Below are 18,746 nucleotides of genomic sequence, written 5' to 3'. Positions count from 1 at the left end.
TGGCTAAAGATAAGAGCTGACCCTTAAAATCTGATGAACTCTTGGCTGCCTCCTTCGTTTCAGGTTTTAAATGTGATAAAAACTAGTGATGTCATGGCAGAAGCCTCAATTACTTTAAGACATTGCTATATATGTGACCTTTAAAATTCCTCTATAATGAACTCAAAAAAGATCTTTCATGCACACTCCTCTGAGAAGTAAAGATTACAACACACCTACCACGACTTGACTTCTCTGTGGCACTTGCTAAATTGACAGTAAGACAAAACCAGATTAGGAGAAAATGAATTCATTTTTTTCCAGGAAGAGGAACATTTTTTGAGTTTAGAGATTAACCACCATGGTCGTAGTCGGATCACGGATTCTTCTTTTTATCCCTTGACCTGCCTTTAAAATAGTTCTCTTTTTAATAGTTACTCTGAAGATTACATATGCAAGACCTTTAACTTTTCCATTCTAGGTATAGGGCAGGTCAGTGGGCAAAGGCTGAAAGTAAAGCCTACATTTAACATCGTCATGCCCGCCTAACAAGTGGCAAAGTGAGGCCCCCAAAATCAGCATCTCCAATTCACCTAAGGTTTGGCTAGTCAAAATCACAGGAGAAATGCAAGTATAGGTTCACTGTTGATTTAGGGGTAGGTGGGTAATAAAAATGTGCAAATAACGTTTTTTCCAAATTTTTTCCAAAATTTTTTCCAAATTTTATAACATTTGGAAACATTGGGGAAATTTTTTTTTATGAAAAAACATCAATTTTAAAAATTCAATCTCTAAATTTATCTGATGAAAGGGCATGAAATCCTCTTTTAAAACATCTTTTCTGTAAATACAATTATGCAGTAGTCAGCCACAAAGCTATTCAATCATTCTAAGTTTCTTTAAACATGTATCAATAGCTTCAAACAGTTAGAAAATGTCAATTTTATCCCCTGTCCAGGAGATGCAAACATTTAAAATAATCAGAATAAGAGTTGGAAATGACAAAGGACATTTGGATGAAATAATCATAAGGATCTAACTGCATGTAGAAAGAATTCCCTCAAACAGAAACAAACCAAATGGCAAGAAAACTCTAAACCCCTTCTGTGTGCCCCCTTCGTTCAGCCAGTCATCTTTAAGCACTTGCTATGTGCCAGTCATTGTTTCTCTCTAAATTCAGTCAGCACACTTTTAGCCACTATTTTCATGCTACTTAGCATGCTTGTAATCACCGATTTCTGGGCGCACACATACCCCCACCCCTGTCCCTGCACACAGGGTTTCTTGTTCAGTAGGTCTGAGGTGGAGCCCAAGAATTTACATTTCTAACAATTACCCAATGCTACTGCTGCTAGTCTGGGGCAACAGTTATCTGCGGCTCCAGGGATCCACCTCCACTGAGTCTGGCACCTGAGGAAGCCCATACTCATGGATAATTTAGAGCTGGGAGAATTAAAGTTCAGGAAAATTTCAAGGTAAGTATTCACGCATTTCTGTATTCCCTCTGTCTCACACTCTTCGGGTGATAAAAAGTAGTGATCACAGGTGAGTTTGAAGAGAAAAAAACTAAGGTCTAGTACAGCTCCTCCAAAAGCCTAATCTAATTATTCACATTTAATGAATGTCTCCGTAAAGAATCTTTCTCTCCTGTTTCACTTTACCTTAATAAGAAAAAAAGAAAAAATGCAGGAGGGGACAAAGTAGAAGTGTTTATGATCCACAGCCACCACAACTCATGCTTCTTTCATTTGGATAATTCCCTCCCTCTTTAATGCCTTCTCCAAGCCCAAAAACAACTGATTACAAGCCATTCTACTGGTGTTTCAAAGGATGTCCCCAGAAGGGGACATTAAAAGGTTTAGGATGTTGGTAATCTTCTGCTCCTTTATCTGGGTGCTGATGCTGTCAACATGCAGCAAACACAATATGTACATTTGTTCGTATGCATATAATGATTCAAAATGAAGATGATTAAAAAAGAGGGGGCCTCATACTAACTAGAGCAAGTGGATTAAGGTAAGGGGGCAGTGAAAGCTTTCTCAAATCAGTTTGCTTTGAGGGAAAGGGCTTTGGAAACAGATCCAGGATTAGGTCCAAATCTGTCAACACTTGGCTGTTTTCAGAAATGTGACAATGACTAGCTCATAAATTAGTAAGCAGCAGTCCATCCTCATATTACCAGTCCAGTGCGCAATCAGAAAATAACATACATGCCCTAATGCCATCTAAAGTTATCTGACAAGCTCAGCATGCAGGAAATTTGGCAAGTTATGAACAAACCCCGTAAAACAAGGCAGATAACAGCTAGCTAGATTTATCAGTACTTATTCCATGTGCCAGGCATTGTTCTGTTTCATTTAATTCCAGGAAGTAGGGAGTACTAGTATCTCCATTTCACAGATCAGGAAAATGAAACATAGAAAGGTTAAGGAACTTGGCCAAGATATGTAGCTTGCAGTGACAGTGCCAGAATTTAAACCAAGGCATTCTTGCTCATGAGTGATCCATGCCACTCATCCTCATACTATCCTCCCTAGAAGTGTGTATCTGTGCCTGATCATCTGTGGACAGATTTAAGAAGAGATTAAGAAGGGGATGGTTGGATATCATAGACTAATACATTAGTCGAATTCATTCCCCTGCATCTTGAACCCCACACCACTTACAATGTTCATATTCTCACTAATTCAATACTTTGCCTCTGTAAGGACAAGGCCACAGTCATGTGAATTCTGGGTGACTAAATCTCTCATTGGACACCTTACCATGAACTCTGCCCTCCTGTAAACAATCCCTGTCCTGGAACCAAGTGCACCAGCAACCTAATAGGATGCCTGCTCTGTCTGCTCTCACTCTTGACACTGCCCAGTCCAGGCTTCGGAGGGAAGACAGACTCTATCAACGTGATATTTTTTTCCTTTTTTTAAAAACTGGAGTTATTTTTTTAATCCATACAAAAATAGCTTAAATGAACAATATGACCAACTAAAATTACTGCTTTGCCTTAAAATGAGGAACTACCTGGAGATAATTCAGCTTTCAGATTCAGATAAAAGTTACATGAAAATTCAGGACTATTTGCAGTTCTTAATTATAATCTAGGTTCTTTTCCATTCCTATATGAATGCAAAGCATTCAAATCATTCGGCCACAAACAAGGTAGTCAGCAAGTGAAACAATGAAGGAATGAGTGACATGTCTTCATCAAATCTGTAAAGCATAGGAAAATCCTATTGTAATAATGTTAAATAAAAGGAACAAGATACAAAATTGTACACGTATTTTGATAAGTATGTTTTATAAAAACAAAAACCAAAAAAAGCTAGAAAGAAATATCAGAATGACTTTTAGTAGCAAGACTAAGGATGTTTTTTTTTAATTTTTCTATATTTTCCAATAATAAAAAATGTATTATTTACAAACAATGGGTAAAATTAGTTTATTTTTTAAAATTCCTGCTGCTAAGCCAGTAATGATCACTTGATTTCTTTATCCTGTAACAATTCTGCAGATTTTATTGTAAGGGAATTGTCAGTCAAAACAATCTCAGCCGGCTGAAAGGAAAAGCAAAGCACTCACGCTATAAGAGTGCACTTCTCCTAACACTATTTTTCTGTCAACATAATTGCTATCATTAATATTTACATAAGCCAGCAAAAATATATAGCTGTTAGTTATATATTCCTTTTAAATATGTAACTAAAAACAAAACTTCACAATTGCCCTTTATTTGGAGATTTAATTTAGTACCAAGCAGCAATGAAATATACATGAGAGGAATTTTTAAACCACACACATTACACCTTATTTCATAAAAAAGAACATTCCAAAAGCTATCCAACCAAGTACTAGTATGCTGACAGCATACAGATAAGAAAAAGAAAAATAAGATTCCAGAAGTTTCTCAACCTAGTAAATGAAACTGGCCCTGGAGAGAAGAGGAATAAAGCTGTGGCTCTAAGTATTTCATATCTAAACTTTAAAATGAAAAAAAAAAAAAAAGCCTTCCAGGCCAGGTCTGCTAACTTAAGGTTTTGAGGTTTTCAAGTGTAAATCCCCACCCATGAGAAGGGACATTACTTATCTTTTTGTCTCAGTAAAATGATTCACCCTTTCTGGAACAAGCAGGAACACTGGAGATTTAGATAAAGACTTTGGTGATTCTTTTAAGGTCCAATATCAGACCTCAATCTACAATCCTTTTCCCTTATACATAAATTTTACAACCCATATCCATGTTTCAATGAAATTAGTAACAGTCACATGATTATTTCCTCCAAAAGTTAGGAACACAACAGTGACATAATATCACAAAGTCCAGCTTTTAAATTTTAACTCTGGTTTTAAGCCAGCCTGTCACTAGCATTTGGACTTTGGCAGAGGTATCTGTAGTTCAGACTTGCTTAAAGTTGGAAGCTGAGTTAACTGGGTTGTAGCTATCATCTCTGGAATCATTTACAGGTCTTTTCATTCTCTGCAAAATGATCAGAGCACATGGTTACAAAGTAAAGTAGATGTTGTCATGAAGAACTGTTCCAGAAATTCTCATTCAACACATTTGTTCATTTTTCCTATTTGCTTGAAAAAGGCTCTCTCTAGTACTGCCAGTTTTCAGTGCTACTGTTCTCCTCATGAAAAGCGTCACTATTCTTACCAAAATTGTATCATTCATAAAAAGCAAATTTGGAAAAATACCTAGTGGAGAACTCTCAGCTATCTCCTCTCTCCCTTCCACTTGGATACATAAATGTTTCTAACAATGCTTCAAAATAGATGTAGCCTGATTACTCAACTGAAGCTGTACACAGGTAGAATAAAGTCCTAAGATGCTGTCAGTATTAAGCAGCAGCAGCTCACATTTCCAAAGCCACAAGCGAAGCTTTAGCCACCTTGGCTGAGCATTACGGCCCTCTGTGATAAGCCTTCTCATAGTTCTGCACCTTTTCATATGCCTTGTTCCATTCAGGTAAACTACATACTTTCATCCCACACTAGATTACACTTCTGACTCCTACATAGATGCTCCCTCCATTCCTGTCCTCTGTCCAATCACATCTGACTCCAGCAAACCTTGTAACACTTCTTAGCCTAATGGTGGTAGGGGGTGGAGGTGCGCTCTAGGGGCAATACTCCGGTTATTTTTTTTTTGCCTCTTTTATTGGTATATATGCTCCTGTTTCCTTGCTTCTAAGATTTTAAACTTATTAGAAGAAAAGATAGTGGAATGTCCTCTGGGTTTTCCTGGAGAAACATGTTTTCATTAAAAGGCCTCTCTCTTTTTTAAAACATTTATAATATTTTAAAACATATGTTTTACTACACTTATAAAAGTGGGTTTAGGGAGGCGGGGCAAGATGGCGGAGTGGTGAGGAGCAGAATTTCGTCTCTCCCCTAGCGCAGCTGGCAATCACCCAAGAACTACCTGAAACAGTGTTTTCGGGGTCTCCAGTAGCCAGTCACACATTGGACACAAGTTTGGAATTGGAGGAAAAGCTGAGATCGCAGCGAACATTGTAAGTTCCCCGGACCAGGGGTCTGGCGCCCCTCCCCACCCAGACCTCACAGACTGTCTTGCTGCCGGCTCCCTGAAGGGGGGGGGGGGGGGCAAAAAAACAGCAATCTGCTGAGGGCAAGAAGGGAGGCTCAACCCAGCCTCAACTGCAGAAAAGTGGGTTTAGCATTTATAACATGGGATACAACTATCTATTTCACAGAGGAATAAATTATTCAATCCAATTACGGTAAATGAAAGTATTTTTAAGTAAGGTATCATATAAAAAAAATAACTTGTTTTAATTATTACAGTCCTTGGAGTATTTTTGGAATTATAGGAATGATTTATTGATCTGTGTTGTAATTAAATAAATAAGTCACCAATGGAATTAAACAAAAGAAAAGCATTTAACCCTCTCCTACAATTCATAAAGGTATCTCATTGCTTTTGCAAAACAATGTATGAACCTGTCTTTAAAATATGCCATCAAAAGAATTAGGACTCCATTCATTCATCTTTTCAAATATTTGATGTACTAGACCCAGTCCCAGATGCTGATGATACATGAACATCACTGAACAAAATCCCTGCCTTCATGAAGCTTACACCAGAGTGGTAGAAGAGGGACCAAAAGTCTATAAAATATTAGGTATGCCAGAACAAATGGTAAAACCTAAAGCAGAAAATAAAGTGGTAGAGAAAAGGGAGTAATGAGAGGAGGAATGCTAATTACCCATCCAGCTATATGGAGATTAAAGACTATGGGATGAGAAAGGACCTGGAGACCTTAGGCTTCTTGTGGCAACTAAGGTAAATAGTTGTAAACAAGATAAAGAAGAAAAATGAAATTAATGCTAACAATCTCAAGGCAGATGTGGTGATGGTATGACAAAGCTATCACTATCGTGAGGGTAGGAGGGATGGAAAAAGGTCTTGCCAGACATACCCAGAGCACCACGGCCCTCTCTTCACTCACCACTGGTGATATGAAATCAGGGGAAGAAATTTATCTGGGGTACATGGTTTCTCCTGGCTCCCTCCTGACTCCTGCCAATAGAGATATGGCAGCCTCCATCATTAATATCATCAGACTATCACAGTAGTGTTCTTACCGGTATCCCACTCATTCTTGGCCTGCTACAAAATCCATTCAGTGGAATACAGGTATATCTTGTCTTATTGCACCTTACTTTATTGTCCTTCACAGATATGGCATTTTTTTTACAAACTGAAGGTTTGTGGCAACCCTACGTTGAGTAAGTCTTTCTGCACCATTTTTCCAACAGCATGTGCTCACTTTGTGTCTCTGCCCCATATTTTAATTAAGGCATGTACATATTTTTAGACATAATGCTATTGTATACTTAATAGACTACATATAGAGCAAACATAACTTTCATATGCCCTGGGAAACCAAAAATTTGTGTGACTTGCTTTACTGCGATATTTGCTTTATTGCAGTGGTCTGGAACCAAACCTGCAACATCTCCGAGGTATGCCTGTAGTCAATGCCCATAATAAAATACAAACGTTAAGGAGAATTATCCAAGAAAATCAATATAGAGGTTAGGTTAAGAGGTAATTTAGTGATAAAAGATGCTTTTTGCTGTTCTCCTTTTAACAGGCAGCAAGAGTAATATCTACCATAAGCTAGCTAAAAATAAGTCTCCCATATAATAAGTTTACTGTTGGCAAATTAAGTGAAAACAGTCCTAAAGAGCTTTAAGGGCTCTACTAAATAGGAAACCTAAGAAATATGCTTGGGAGTTCATAGAAACCATTTATGAAGAAGAGAAAGCTGGGAAGTGAGAGGCTGGGAAAAGGATATTCAGCTCTGAATCAGCAGACTCTCATTTCTCTGAGTCAGTTCCTCATGACAAGGCTGAGTACTAGGAACTCAAGAGATGCCAGCAACCACATTAGCAGTCACCATCAGCAGTGTCTCGGCTGAGAGAGGGTGTCATACCAGGAAAAAGAACCCTGGTTTAAAAGGCAAGAGCTATATCTAGTTCTGGTCCAGTCATTCACTAACCTCATGACTCTAGGGAAAGACATGCAGCCTCTCTGAGCCTCAATTTCCTCAGCTGTAAATAAATGAATGATGATGATACTTCTACCTATCTCACAGGGTTGCTGAAAATGTTAAATGTGAGCATGTAAAAGCCCCTCTGAAAAAATGTAAAGCTCTAGACAAATATGCTATTATTATTATTTTTTTACATACATGAGTCCCAAAGTACTCACTGTCCTATGAGTTGCTAAACTCACAGTGACTGCATTGTATTTATTCAACATGAAGCCAAGATAAATAACTCCGGCCACAATGACATCTGGCAAATGATTTTACCCGAGAAAGTCAGTTACCTCCTGTTGTGGCTTGGAGTTATGAACCCTAGAAAAATATGTTCTTAATCTTAACCCATTCCAGTGTGTGTGTATGAATCCACTATAAATAGGATTTTGATGAGGTTACTTCATTTAAGGAGTGGCCCGACTCAGAATGGGTCTTAATCCTTTTCATTTATGGAGAAGACCACAGAGGAAGAAGCCAGGGGAGCAGCAAGAAGCTGGAAATCAACGGAACCAGGAAAAGAAAGAAGACGCTGCCATGTGCATTGCCATGTAACAGAAAAGTCAAGGAACCCCAAGGATTGCCAATCAGCCAAAAGAGTCCAACCCTGGGAGAAAGAAAACCACCTCCTAGCCTCAAAACCCTGAGCCAATAAACTCCTGTTGTTTAAGCCAACACATTGTATGGTATTTGTTTTAGCAGCTAGGAAACTAAAATAGCTCCCCACCCCCCAAAAAACAATTCTCTGGAAGCTCCAGGCAATTAAGCACTCTAAAATGGACTCACTGCAAAGTCTCTTCGGGAACAATAAACTCTAGAACAAATTAGTGAAAAAGCTAAAACATTGTATCTATGAAATAATTAGCTTCCAAATTAATACATGACATTCTTTTTTCCACTGATAAATCCCCCTTTATCCCCCTGCATACCTTCACTCACACCAATTTCCCCATCTTAAAATGACCTTTATCTAACTCTTCAAGCTGAATTCTCTAAGCTCTTTCAGGACCCAAACCAGAGGCCATCTGTTCCGTGAAAACGTTCAACAATGACCCTTTCTAAGGCTCTTTCAACATCTATAATGGGAAGAAAACATGGACCCTATATAAAATGCCTCCAAAGGATTCTCTAGTTGTTTTTTATAGATAAGCATCTCCCCAACTGTAACCATGGTTCAACTTTTCCCTTTGGCTATGCGTCATAGAACAACAGTCCCTATTTCTTACACACTGTCATGGGTCCCAGTGTAGGGAAAAACAGCTGCAGGCTACATGCACAATTCCTACAAAAGAATACATGTGGAAGTGGTTTATTCAGGGTAAGCTTGAATTCTCATTTTTTTAAATAAATAATTTTCCAATTTTGTTACTGTAGCTGCTATTCTAAGATATTAATCTCTTCTTGCACCTTACCACATACTTCAGAATATTGGAATATCCATTATGAGCCCCTGAACCACGATGAACTGCATGAGGACATGGACCATGTCTTTCATTTCTTTTGTGTTTTGCTTGTGTGGCTAAGCTAACATTGAGCAGAGAGAAGGCATTTAGTATGGTTCTTAAATTAGAACCTTTCAATCTAACCTCTTTTCTGTCATATTTACAAAGGCTGCCTTGAGAATAGCAGCTCACCTAAGTTCTGAAAATAGTCACTCTCTCAGGGACTACAAAACCTCATTAAACCAACTCAGTGTGACATAGATTCAAATGTTCCTTTGAAAAACAGTAACATACTTAAACATCTGACTGTTTTTTATTAGCTCAAAACACAAGCTAATGCTAATCCTGAGATCAATTCTTAAAGGGACTCAGTTATAATCTATTAGAAGAGTTGTTGTGAATGCTGGCTTCATTTTATTTGTTATTGCAGAATTTCTAAGGAAAAAAAAAATAGCAGAGGGAATTTTGGGCATCAAAGACAGTACTCCTTTTGTTTACAAGAGCTACCTCCAGGTACTTTGAAACTTCAATGGCATTACAAATACAACTGACCCAAGAATTTGGTCTTTAGAAGTATTACCATCTAATACAGCCATTTTCTAATATTCCCTGGAATAATTCAAAGGGAACACTAGTGTCCATCAGAAATATAATGTAAGCCATAAACATAACTTTAAATTTCCTAGCAGCCACATTTTAAAAAGACAAAAATAAATTCATTTTAATAACTTATTTTATTTAACCCAATATATACAAAATATTTTCCACATGTAATCAATATAAAATATCATTAATGAATTATTTTCTGTTTTTTTTTTTTTCCATACTCGGTCTCAGAAATCTACTGTGAATTTTACACTTAGAGAACTTCTCAATTCGGACTAGCCATATTTCAAATGCTCACGAGACACATGTTGTTAGTGACTATCAAAATAGGCAAAAAAACTCCAGAGAACTCTTAAAAAAAAGAACTATAATGGTGGGATATGTGTATGATTTACCTCTGTTCTACCTCCAAATCCCACCATGATCAATGAGAGAAGATATGAAATTTAATCCGGTGACCAGTGGGTAAGTTCGAAAGGCTAGAATCAGAGTATCTCTCAAGTTGTCAGGGTAACCTTACAGTCAAGAGGAAGCTGGTCCCTTCCGCCATGCCTACACAAAGAGAACTGAGAAGAATCATAACCCTTATTTATCAAACCATAAGTTTAAATGCAAGATGAAGTACATTCACCAATCTCAAATACCATAATAATGAAAATGACATGAAGGGAACTGAAAATTGAAGAATTATGGGCACCAAGCAAAAACAGAGAAAACTCTGAAAGTATAATGTCATTCTAACTCTGCAGAAGAAAAAATATCTCATGGCAACCAGTCAACCATTTGGAGTAACTGTTGATCATTCTCCTCTCTCCCCTTCCCACTTCTCTCTAAATCTAGTCAGTAAAGAAATCTCATTGATTCCTTCTCCATGTCCTTCCCAAGCACAAGAGGGGAAGAAGGGTAGACCAACTTATAAACCAAAACTTATCCTGTATTTTGAGCAGTAAAGATCCTTACCTCTCATTTTGATACTTTGCGTAGGCCTCCTTATACTTGCTTTTATACCTGGACTGGAAAAATCCTTGGAGCATGTCTCAGGGCTCTTGGAATCTCTAGAAACTTGCACACACAGCTGCACCCAGTGAACACACAAATGTCTATTAGCTATCTGGGCCTTCTGACCTAAGTATCACTATATCATGCCCTTTGAACTCAATGTCACAGTGAATGGCCTAGCCAACAACAAATATGCTTTTCTTTGCTTTCTTTAACAGCCTTCATTTCTACCCTCACCCATTTTCCAAGATGACTTTGGCTACAGTCTTCTATCCTTGCAGTTATCTTACTCCTTCCAAGCCTGCCCTCTGACATGATGTAATCCCCAGTCCCTTGATATCTCTTCCTTTATTAAACTCATCCTAACTTCACTTCTTTTATCTTGCACACCCTATTAATCATCACTTCAATTCCCCACTTCATCTGTTCTTCAGTTGGAATGGCCCCCAAAACCCATTCCAGGATCAAGCTGCTCTTCAACTTCTACAACCTAAGGCCACTGAGCGCTGCCCAGTAACTGTACTTAGTCCCTGATATAGTTCTTGTGTGTTCATTTCCTCTACTTAACATAAGCTCCTTGAAAGCAGAATCATGTCCTTTTCCTCCATTTGTTACCAGAAACTAGCATAGTGTTTGACATATAGAAGGCACTCAGTAAATTTTTATTACCCAGAATCATACGCACATTCACATTTGCCTCTTTCTATGAGAAAAAGGTTTGCATCTACTAGTTTGAAAAGAAAACTAGATAGACTCTGGGCTCTGAGTCTCATTGTCTCTCATCTCCTTGGGGATATTGCACCAAGAGTTGACACCCCATACCCCCACCTTTCAACTACTTTTGATCCTTCCATAAAGCATCTAATGAATTCAAGATTATAGATTTATATAACCTTTGTTTTTTTATTATACACAAAACAAAAAACATGTGGGAAATGAAACACAGAGGGTCACTACTGATGTACGGGCAGAGAGGCATTACACTCTGTAAGAACATGGAAAGCGACAACATTCCAAAAGAGAATTTCCTGCATCTCAACAGTGACTAGTTCCAACAGGTAGGATTTCTGGGATCACAAAAGATACCAATATGAAAACTCTTTAAGGGGCTCTCAATGCAGAAGAAACACCTAAAGTTTGCTGTATTCGTGGACACTTAAAAATAAAAATGAAGTTAATGAAGAGACCAGAGGCAACACTGTCTGAGTGTATTTAGGGAGAAACCACAAATTCCTATGAGCAAACTCTACCTTCTCATTTACTGCTGCCCCCTCCTCTTCCTCCACCTACTTCCCTACCCTCATCCTTCTCCATTCCACTGAGTTAGATTTTCAGAAAGTTGGTCAACAAGTTCTAATCATATCTTGGTTTGTATTTTTACAAAATCATCTGCGGATAATATGACAAGACAATGAGAATATTTTAAAGTATGAGCACAAATAATGAAACGATTCAAAAATATATTTAGTATCTAAATCTTCAAACAAAAAGATAACGTAAGGAAGTTAGGTGAAAGGGAAAAAACAGACTGAGAGACCTTAGTCATTTAACAAACCTTAATAAGTTTTGTTAGGTCTCCTTGTCTCTACCTTCTCATATACCATTAGCTCCTATAATACGTGTTAAAACAAATAATATGGAAAAACAGTCATGAACTGAACTCCTCAAGGGCAGGAACGTATCTTTTTTCATTCTTGTATTCTAGCAATTAATTGTTCCTGGCATACGAAGATGTTCAATAGATGTTTTTGAATGAAAATTTATCGTTTAGGGATCGTACAAGTTCAATGGTAAGTTTACTTTTAGAACTCAAAGTACACATCAGAAACACTATTATAAAGGATGGTATGTGTAACTGGCTATCCTACAAAAAAAAACAGGTTAACCTACAATATAGTCATTGTTCTAATAAATAAATAAACCAGCCTTCATACCCAAAAAAAAAAATCTTAATTATGGGAAAATGCCTTCCAAGTGATAAGTGCCCTGCTATTTTATGCACAAACACACACATGCAGACACGCACACACACAAATCCTTTTAGAGGCTCTTAGGTTAAGGCATGGGGTAAGTGAGAAGGAGATGGAAGAAGATTACTTCAAAACCAAGAGGATGAGGAGCAGTTATTGGAGTAAGGTGTAACATAAAGAAGAGTAATCTGAAGTCATGGAGACACCATGAACCCATCGTGATCCCCTCTTGCTCTGGGGAACTGAGAGGCTCAATGAGGCATCATCGCTTCCTGCTGTGGAGAAATTGTTCCAATTTCTTCTGACTTCGCAAAGAAATAAAATAGCAATGACAAAGTATTTTATAGTCTGGGTTACAGTCCTCTCATCTTGTTGGTAGATGATGGCAACATTGTCTATATCACTAACAAATGTTAGTGATAACTTAGTTATCTTCCCAGTACTGGCCAGAATGGACATGCTCTGAAAACCTGGGTAAATTTCACTGGATACCAATCAAAAAGGTCACACAAGCAGAACACAGCATAAAAAATAGTTCATTGCTTATTTAGCTAACACAACTGAGTGGCTTATCAGGAGCTGAGCACAATGCTTTTCTTTCACTATCTTATAGGTACTCTGACTATCCCCCATTTTACAGATATGAAAAAAAATGAGGCAGAAAGAAAATTGCCCCAAATCACACAGCTAGTAAGAGGAACAGATGAGATTCAAACCCTATGTGCACACACACAAATACTCCTAACTGCTGTATTTCCTGTTTGGCTTTTTTGGAAAGAAAAAAGAAAAGACAATATAAACAAACTATAAATACTGAATATACACACTGGTGCTACAGGAAAGGGCTTAGAGCAGTGCCTGGTACAGTCAGTGCTCACTAAATTTATTATCATTATTCTATTAGGGTGGATTAGATTGAATAAAGAGAACATGTAGGAAGGCAATATCAGGTTCAAGAAATGGAATTTGTTCTTCAAATTGTACTGTTGTGAAAGTCCAGTTTAGGGTCAGTTTATCTTTGCTTGTCACTACTGCTCCTTTAAAATCCAATAGATTCTAAAATAATCTATTGCTAGAGTCACTCTTCCACTACTCTCCAAACCTTTAATGGCTTTGAAAAAAACAGTCACAGCAGCACAGCAAGTCTCTTCCACCTGTCCCTTCAGGGAAATCATTCTTTTCACCCAGAACACCTCCACTACTCGGGGTAATTACTAGGACTAGCAAGGTCCCCACCACCTCCGGAATAGAGGGAGGAAAATAAAAAACAAACTCTGTTACATTTAGTCAGAAACTATACTGCTCTCCCATAAGCTTTTCCTTTTATGTTGTTTTTGTTCTTGAAGCAAGTAAGGTGAAAAAGTCAAGTGGCTTCTCCTGCTACATTACGGCCATTGCACACCTGACTGCCAACAAAAACTGAATGCCAGGAAATCCTGTGAGTGTGGGTTTAGAGAACTGGGGTAGAGAGGCTGCGACAGTTATAGGTTAAATACAGACTTTCAGTCGACATCAACCCTGACGTTCCTCATGCCACGAGTCTAGATGATTCTGTGTGGAACCCATGTTAACCTTTTCCCAAAGAATGCAGCAACTTTTCTAGAGGTCTCATCCATATATACAGCCTCTTCTTCTAACAGGAGAATGAACTACACTACGCAATAATGTGTTACAACTCCAAAAGCTTCCATCAGGGCCACCTTGGCTAAATTAGAAGACGATCTTTGCTCTCATCTCCCTTCTTCATTGTCCCATATTTCTCCTAAAATTATCTAATCAAAATCCCCAAATGAAAGGTAAAAGGATCTTCGTAAAGGAAAGAAAGCTGGGGCCAAAGACATAGGCTTACAACTTGAGCTAATGAGTCCTTTTTTTTAGTCATTTATTAAAAAATTCCTTGAGAGCCTATATGTGTCAGGTGCTATATCCCAAAGTGAACAATACAGACATAGCATAATCATCCCTGTCCTCACAGTGGGGTGACAGAGTTATGCATAGGCAATTACAATACAGCGAGATAAGGTGCTAAGTGCAATAACTGAGTTTGAGAAAGAAAAGAACAGGGCTATCTAGTCCACTGGGGAATAGAAATAGTACCAGCGACGGCTTCCAGGTATCAGAATGAGTACGAGTACGAACTAGGTGTCAGACACTATCCTAATCACTTTGTAAGAACAAACCCATTTAAATCTCGTAACAACACCATGAGATGGTTACTATGTTTCCTAATGTAACAGTGAGAAAACTGCAGCACCGAGCAGGTAAATTAATTAGTTTGGGATCATACAGCTATTAATCAAATGATGAAGATGGGATTTGAAATATGAAGTTTGGTGCCAGAGCCCACATCCATCTTAACCACACTAGATGGGAGCTGGTAAGGTTAAACAAAGTATTAAGGAGGAGGCAAGTTCCGGACAATGGGATAACTCAGACTTGTTTGAGGAACTGAGAAAAGATCACTTTGACGGGAGTAAGGAGTGTGAGGGGGAGAGCAGGGAGAAATGAGACAGGGCCAGGGGCCTTGAAGAAACTTGCCAGCCAAATGAAAGAGTGTGGACTTGATTTTAGGAGTTACATGGCATGGTTCTGCACATCTCAATTCCAAGAAGGAGCACAAGCCTAATGAAAATAATACAAAGTCTCAACTACATGCAAAAAAATATACAGGTTTATGATGATTAAAAATAAAGAAAAGGCATTTTATTTATAAATGGGTAACAGTTTTTAATAAATGCAAAACAAGGGAATTTTCTCTATTCATAGGGCTAATAACTAGCCCTAGCTAAACTGCAATGCAGGAATCAAAGGGACTGTGTTCCAGACCCAGCCCTATCCTCTGTAACTCTGTGACCTTGGCTAGTGAGCCTCTGTTTCCTATTCTGTAAAATAAATAAATCAGCTTTGGAAAATAAATCCATATAAATGTGAGCTATTACAGTTGAGTCCACATTATCAATTATACTTTTTCTGAAATACAGGTCTTTACCACACAACAGCACTTTTAACCAATAAGTACTTCACTCAACACAATTTTTGGAAAAGAAATCCAAGGAAAAAATGGTTTGTTCGTCATATAATCCCAAACTTCACCATCCAAAAACTCCAGCGTGGCTCACATCTGTTCTGAAACCATCACCACTGCATTTCATAGGCTAAACAAATGTTTCTTTGTCTTTGCCAAGCAAGAGGAATGATTCCATTAAAAGGGCCTCTGGCTAATTTCCCTCTTGGGGGTAGGGAATATTCCCAATTTTCTCAACAACAGCTAAATGGAGATCCTCCAATCCATGGTCACCTGCTAGAAGGTTGGGAGACTGCAGAGCCACCTGGAGTCACAGGTGCTTCGGTTCCAGATGTAAGATTTGGGAATTAAAGAAACCTTAGGGCCTTGCAAATAATCTCAGAAAATAATCTCTCCTCTAGTGTTTCCTACGCCCACCGCCACCAAGAAATAACATTATCTAAACCAATTCAAGTGGCAACTTAAAAGTACAGCATCATGAAGAGAAAGTCACGATCCTAAGGAGAAAGAAACCCCAGGAGACTGAAATCTCAGTATCTTTGACACTGGTCAGTTTGTCACTACTTTTTTAGGAAATAAAAAGCAAGATTGTCACAGAATAAGGAAGGCTGCAGAGGGTAACTACAGGAGCCTCTTCCCAAACTAAGCTGTGCTTTTTGGAAAATAAAAACTACTGTCAACTCTCATTACAATACTAGGACAGCCACAATTTATGGATAAAATAAATATTTTCAAGCCCTAGTAAGTCCACTTATTTCAAAACTGATATCCACAAAATTCAAATGTGAAGAACCAGCTTCCAATAGCCCCTCGAGGCTATCACAGTATACAATCTATTCACTAGTAAACCTGGGCTTTTTGTTTTTCTTTTTAACTATGTCCATGAGAACCAAAACAAGTATTCCTTTATTTATCTGAATCTCATATACCATTAAAGTTTTTACTATACGACCTGCATTAGTACACAAGTATTTGGACACTTGTTTTTACGAGGTAAAACAACAGGAAGCTAGAATATTTATCAGAAATAGAGAACTGGATTAGGTACAGAAAACAAAAGTAGGGATAAACAAATATTTCTCTGGAAGGAGAAGCAGTAATTGAATGGTCTTTTAGTGATGAGTGTAAAGGCTGAACTTAACATTTTCATTACTGATCTGGGTGAGAGACTAGCCAGGGATAGGGCCAAAAACAGTAAGATCTATCAAGGTTCTGCGAATAAATAGATAAATAGTAAAAGAGTTTCATTTCAGACAAAGGTCAGGTCAGTATAGGTAAAGATGGTTTTTAAGGTATTCTTATAACAGACCCTAAGCCCTAAGTTTTGTTCAAAAGAAAGGATTTATGGGCTGTGCTGATTGGTGGAATAGTGGTGAGCATAGCTGCCTTCCAAAGAAAGGATTTACTTAAGCCATACATCAACTAGGAGAAAAAAGCCAACAAAATGTTGAAAAGTCAGATATGATGTCAGAAACAAAATGAAAATTACCTTGCCTTCATACTGTTAAAAATTATATTCTTAAAAAAACTCACACATATTCTTAATAAAATATACCATACATTTCTTGGCAGTGAACCTCAAGAATCTTAGCTGGAACTGATAGAGAAAATAATAAAACAATCAATCTTAAGAGTCGAGTCTCTGAGGAATTAGATAACCTTGTAGGTGGGAAGAAAGAACAAAAAGAGGGTAAACACAGTAAGGCACAGACAGAATGAACACACTTATTTGTTAATTTCTGAAATACAAGCAATAGGAGATGTTCTTAAGCTTCCAAGAGGTAAATTTATGCAAAAACTTAAAAAGGAACTTTAAATATAATAGCTAATAAATTTATATTTCTCTAATTAGCAGTTTTAGCTGAAAATAAATAGGTTCTAATGAATGTATTCAAATATTTACTGAGCTCCTACTAATGTGCTGGATGCCTATGCACTACAGCGAAATACATACAATGTTTCTCACTCTCAAGGTATCATCTGGTAAAGTGTTTGGATAAATATAATGGCTAGCAGAACATGGTAAATGCCATAAAAAAAGAATTACTAAGCTCAAGGGAGTTCAGAAGGACAAGCACACCAATTTGAGACAGTGAGCAAAGACAATCAGAGGTGGCATCTGAACTGAATTTGGAAGCACAAGGAGAATTTTGACAAAAGTAATTTGGGGCAAGAAAATAGAAAAAGAAAAGTCTGAAGAGCAAAATATGGATTTCCTAGGCCATCTGGCAAATACTGCCTTAATATTTCCTCTGAAAACTACTGCCTCATGAATACCACCACGTGGGGTGTCCAACTGTACCTCAAATTCAAGATATGCAAAACCAAATATATATATATTCCCAAATATATATATATTCCCAAATATATATGTAGTCCCTTTTTAAAAATCATTTCTCCTTATAATTTCTCTATTTCCATGAATTATGCTACCATTCTCTCAGTTTGCTTAGGTTCAAAACCTTGAAGCTATTTTATATATTCCTATTTATTTTCATTTATTCTTTTTGTTTACAATTCCCTATCCCCTACTTTTTCTTCCTGTACAAATTTTCCTCTCAAATATGCCTCTGACACATTCCTCTATCTAGAGCAGTTAGGTCCTCAAGCAATGGAAGACAAATAAACTTTTAATTACTTGCTAAGCTTTGACACCAAATTTCAGCCTCAAATCCTAGTAAACTAGATGGACCAGGTTCCAGATTGGGATAGGACCAGAAGGAAAATTCCAGCTGTGAGGATTTTAGATCACCCAAAGCATAAACCAGTGTGGGTCAAATGATCTCCTCCACCTTCCTCCATAAGGCCACACAGGAATCTCAATCATACTAATCTGACTGACGGAGAGGAAGGACCAGTTCTAAGAAGACTGGACAACAAAAAAAGAAATCAGGCCTGCTTGCCCCAATGCTTAGGGCAGAGTCGGTCAAGGCTCCACATCCCAAATAATTCTAGGATGGTAAGAAAAGGGGAGTCCTCTGAACAGAGAGAGGCTACCCAATAAAGTATCAACACCTTGGGATTTGTTAGGGAAGTTACCTACTATGGTCTAGTGATTAGACCATAATTCGGACATCAGTTGCTAATCTCAGCATACCAGTGAGAGAACCCTCCTCCTAAACAGCTATTTTAACATGTCAACCCCCCTCAAGGACAGTTC

At 37.8% G+C, this 18,746-nt stretch overlaps 1 protein-coding gene and 1 long non-coding RNA gene across 3 annotated transcripts in view; one reads left to right on the top strand and one right to left on the bottom strand.

Annotated features, from left to right (window-relative positions):
• The window catches only part of FNIP2 (folliculin interacting protein 2), a 137,633-nt gene that overhangs the window by 104,832 nt on the left and 14,055 nt on the right, over window positions 1-18,746 (bottom strand). The window lies entirely within an intron of this gene.
• Window positions 1,345-8,141, top strand: LOC119529978. The gene is made up of 3 exons (XR_005215985.1): window positions 1,345-1,454; window positions 5,375-5,492; window positions 8,006-8,141. It is a non-coding gene; the product is annotated as an uncharacterized LOC119529978 (long non-coding RNA).

The sequence above is a fragment of the Choloepus didactylus genome, chromosome 3 (assembly GCF_015220235.1).
Source record: "Choloepus didactylus isolate mChoDid1 chromosome 3, mChoDid1.pri, whole genome shotgun sequence".
NCBI lineage: Eukaryota > Metazoa > Chordata > Mammalia > Pilosa > Megalonychidae > Choloepus > Choloepus didactylus.
This window is presented reverse-complemented; position numbering and strand designations above follow the sequence as displayed.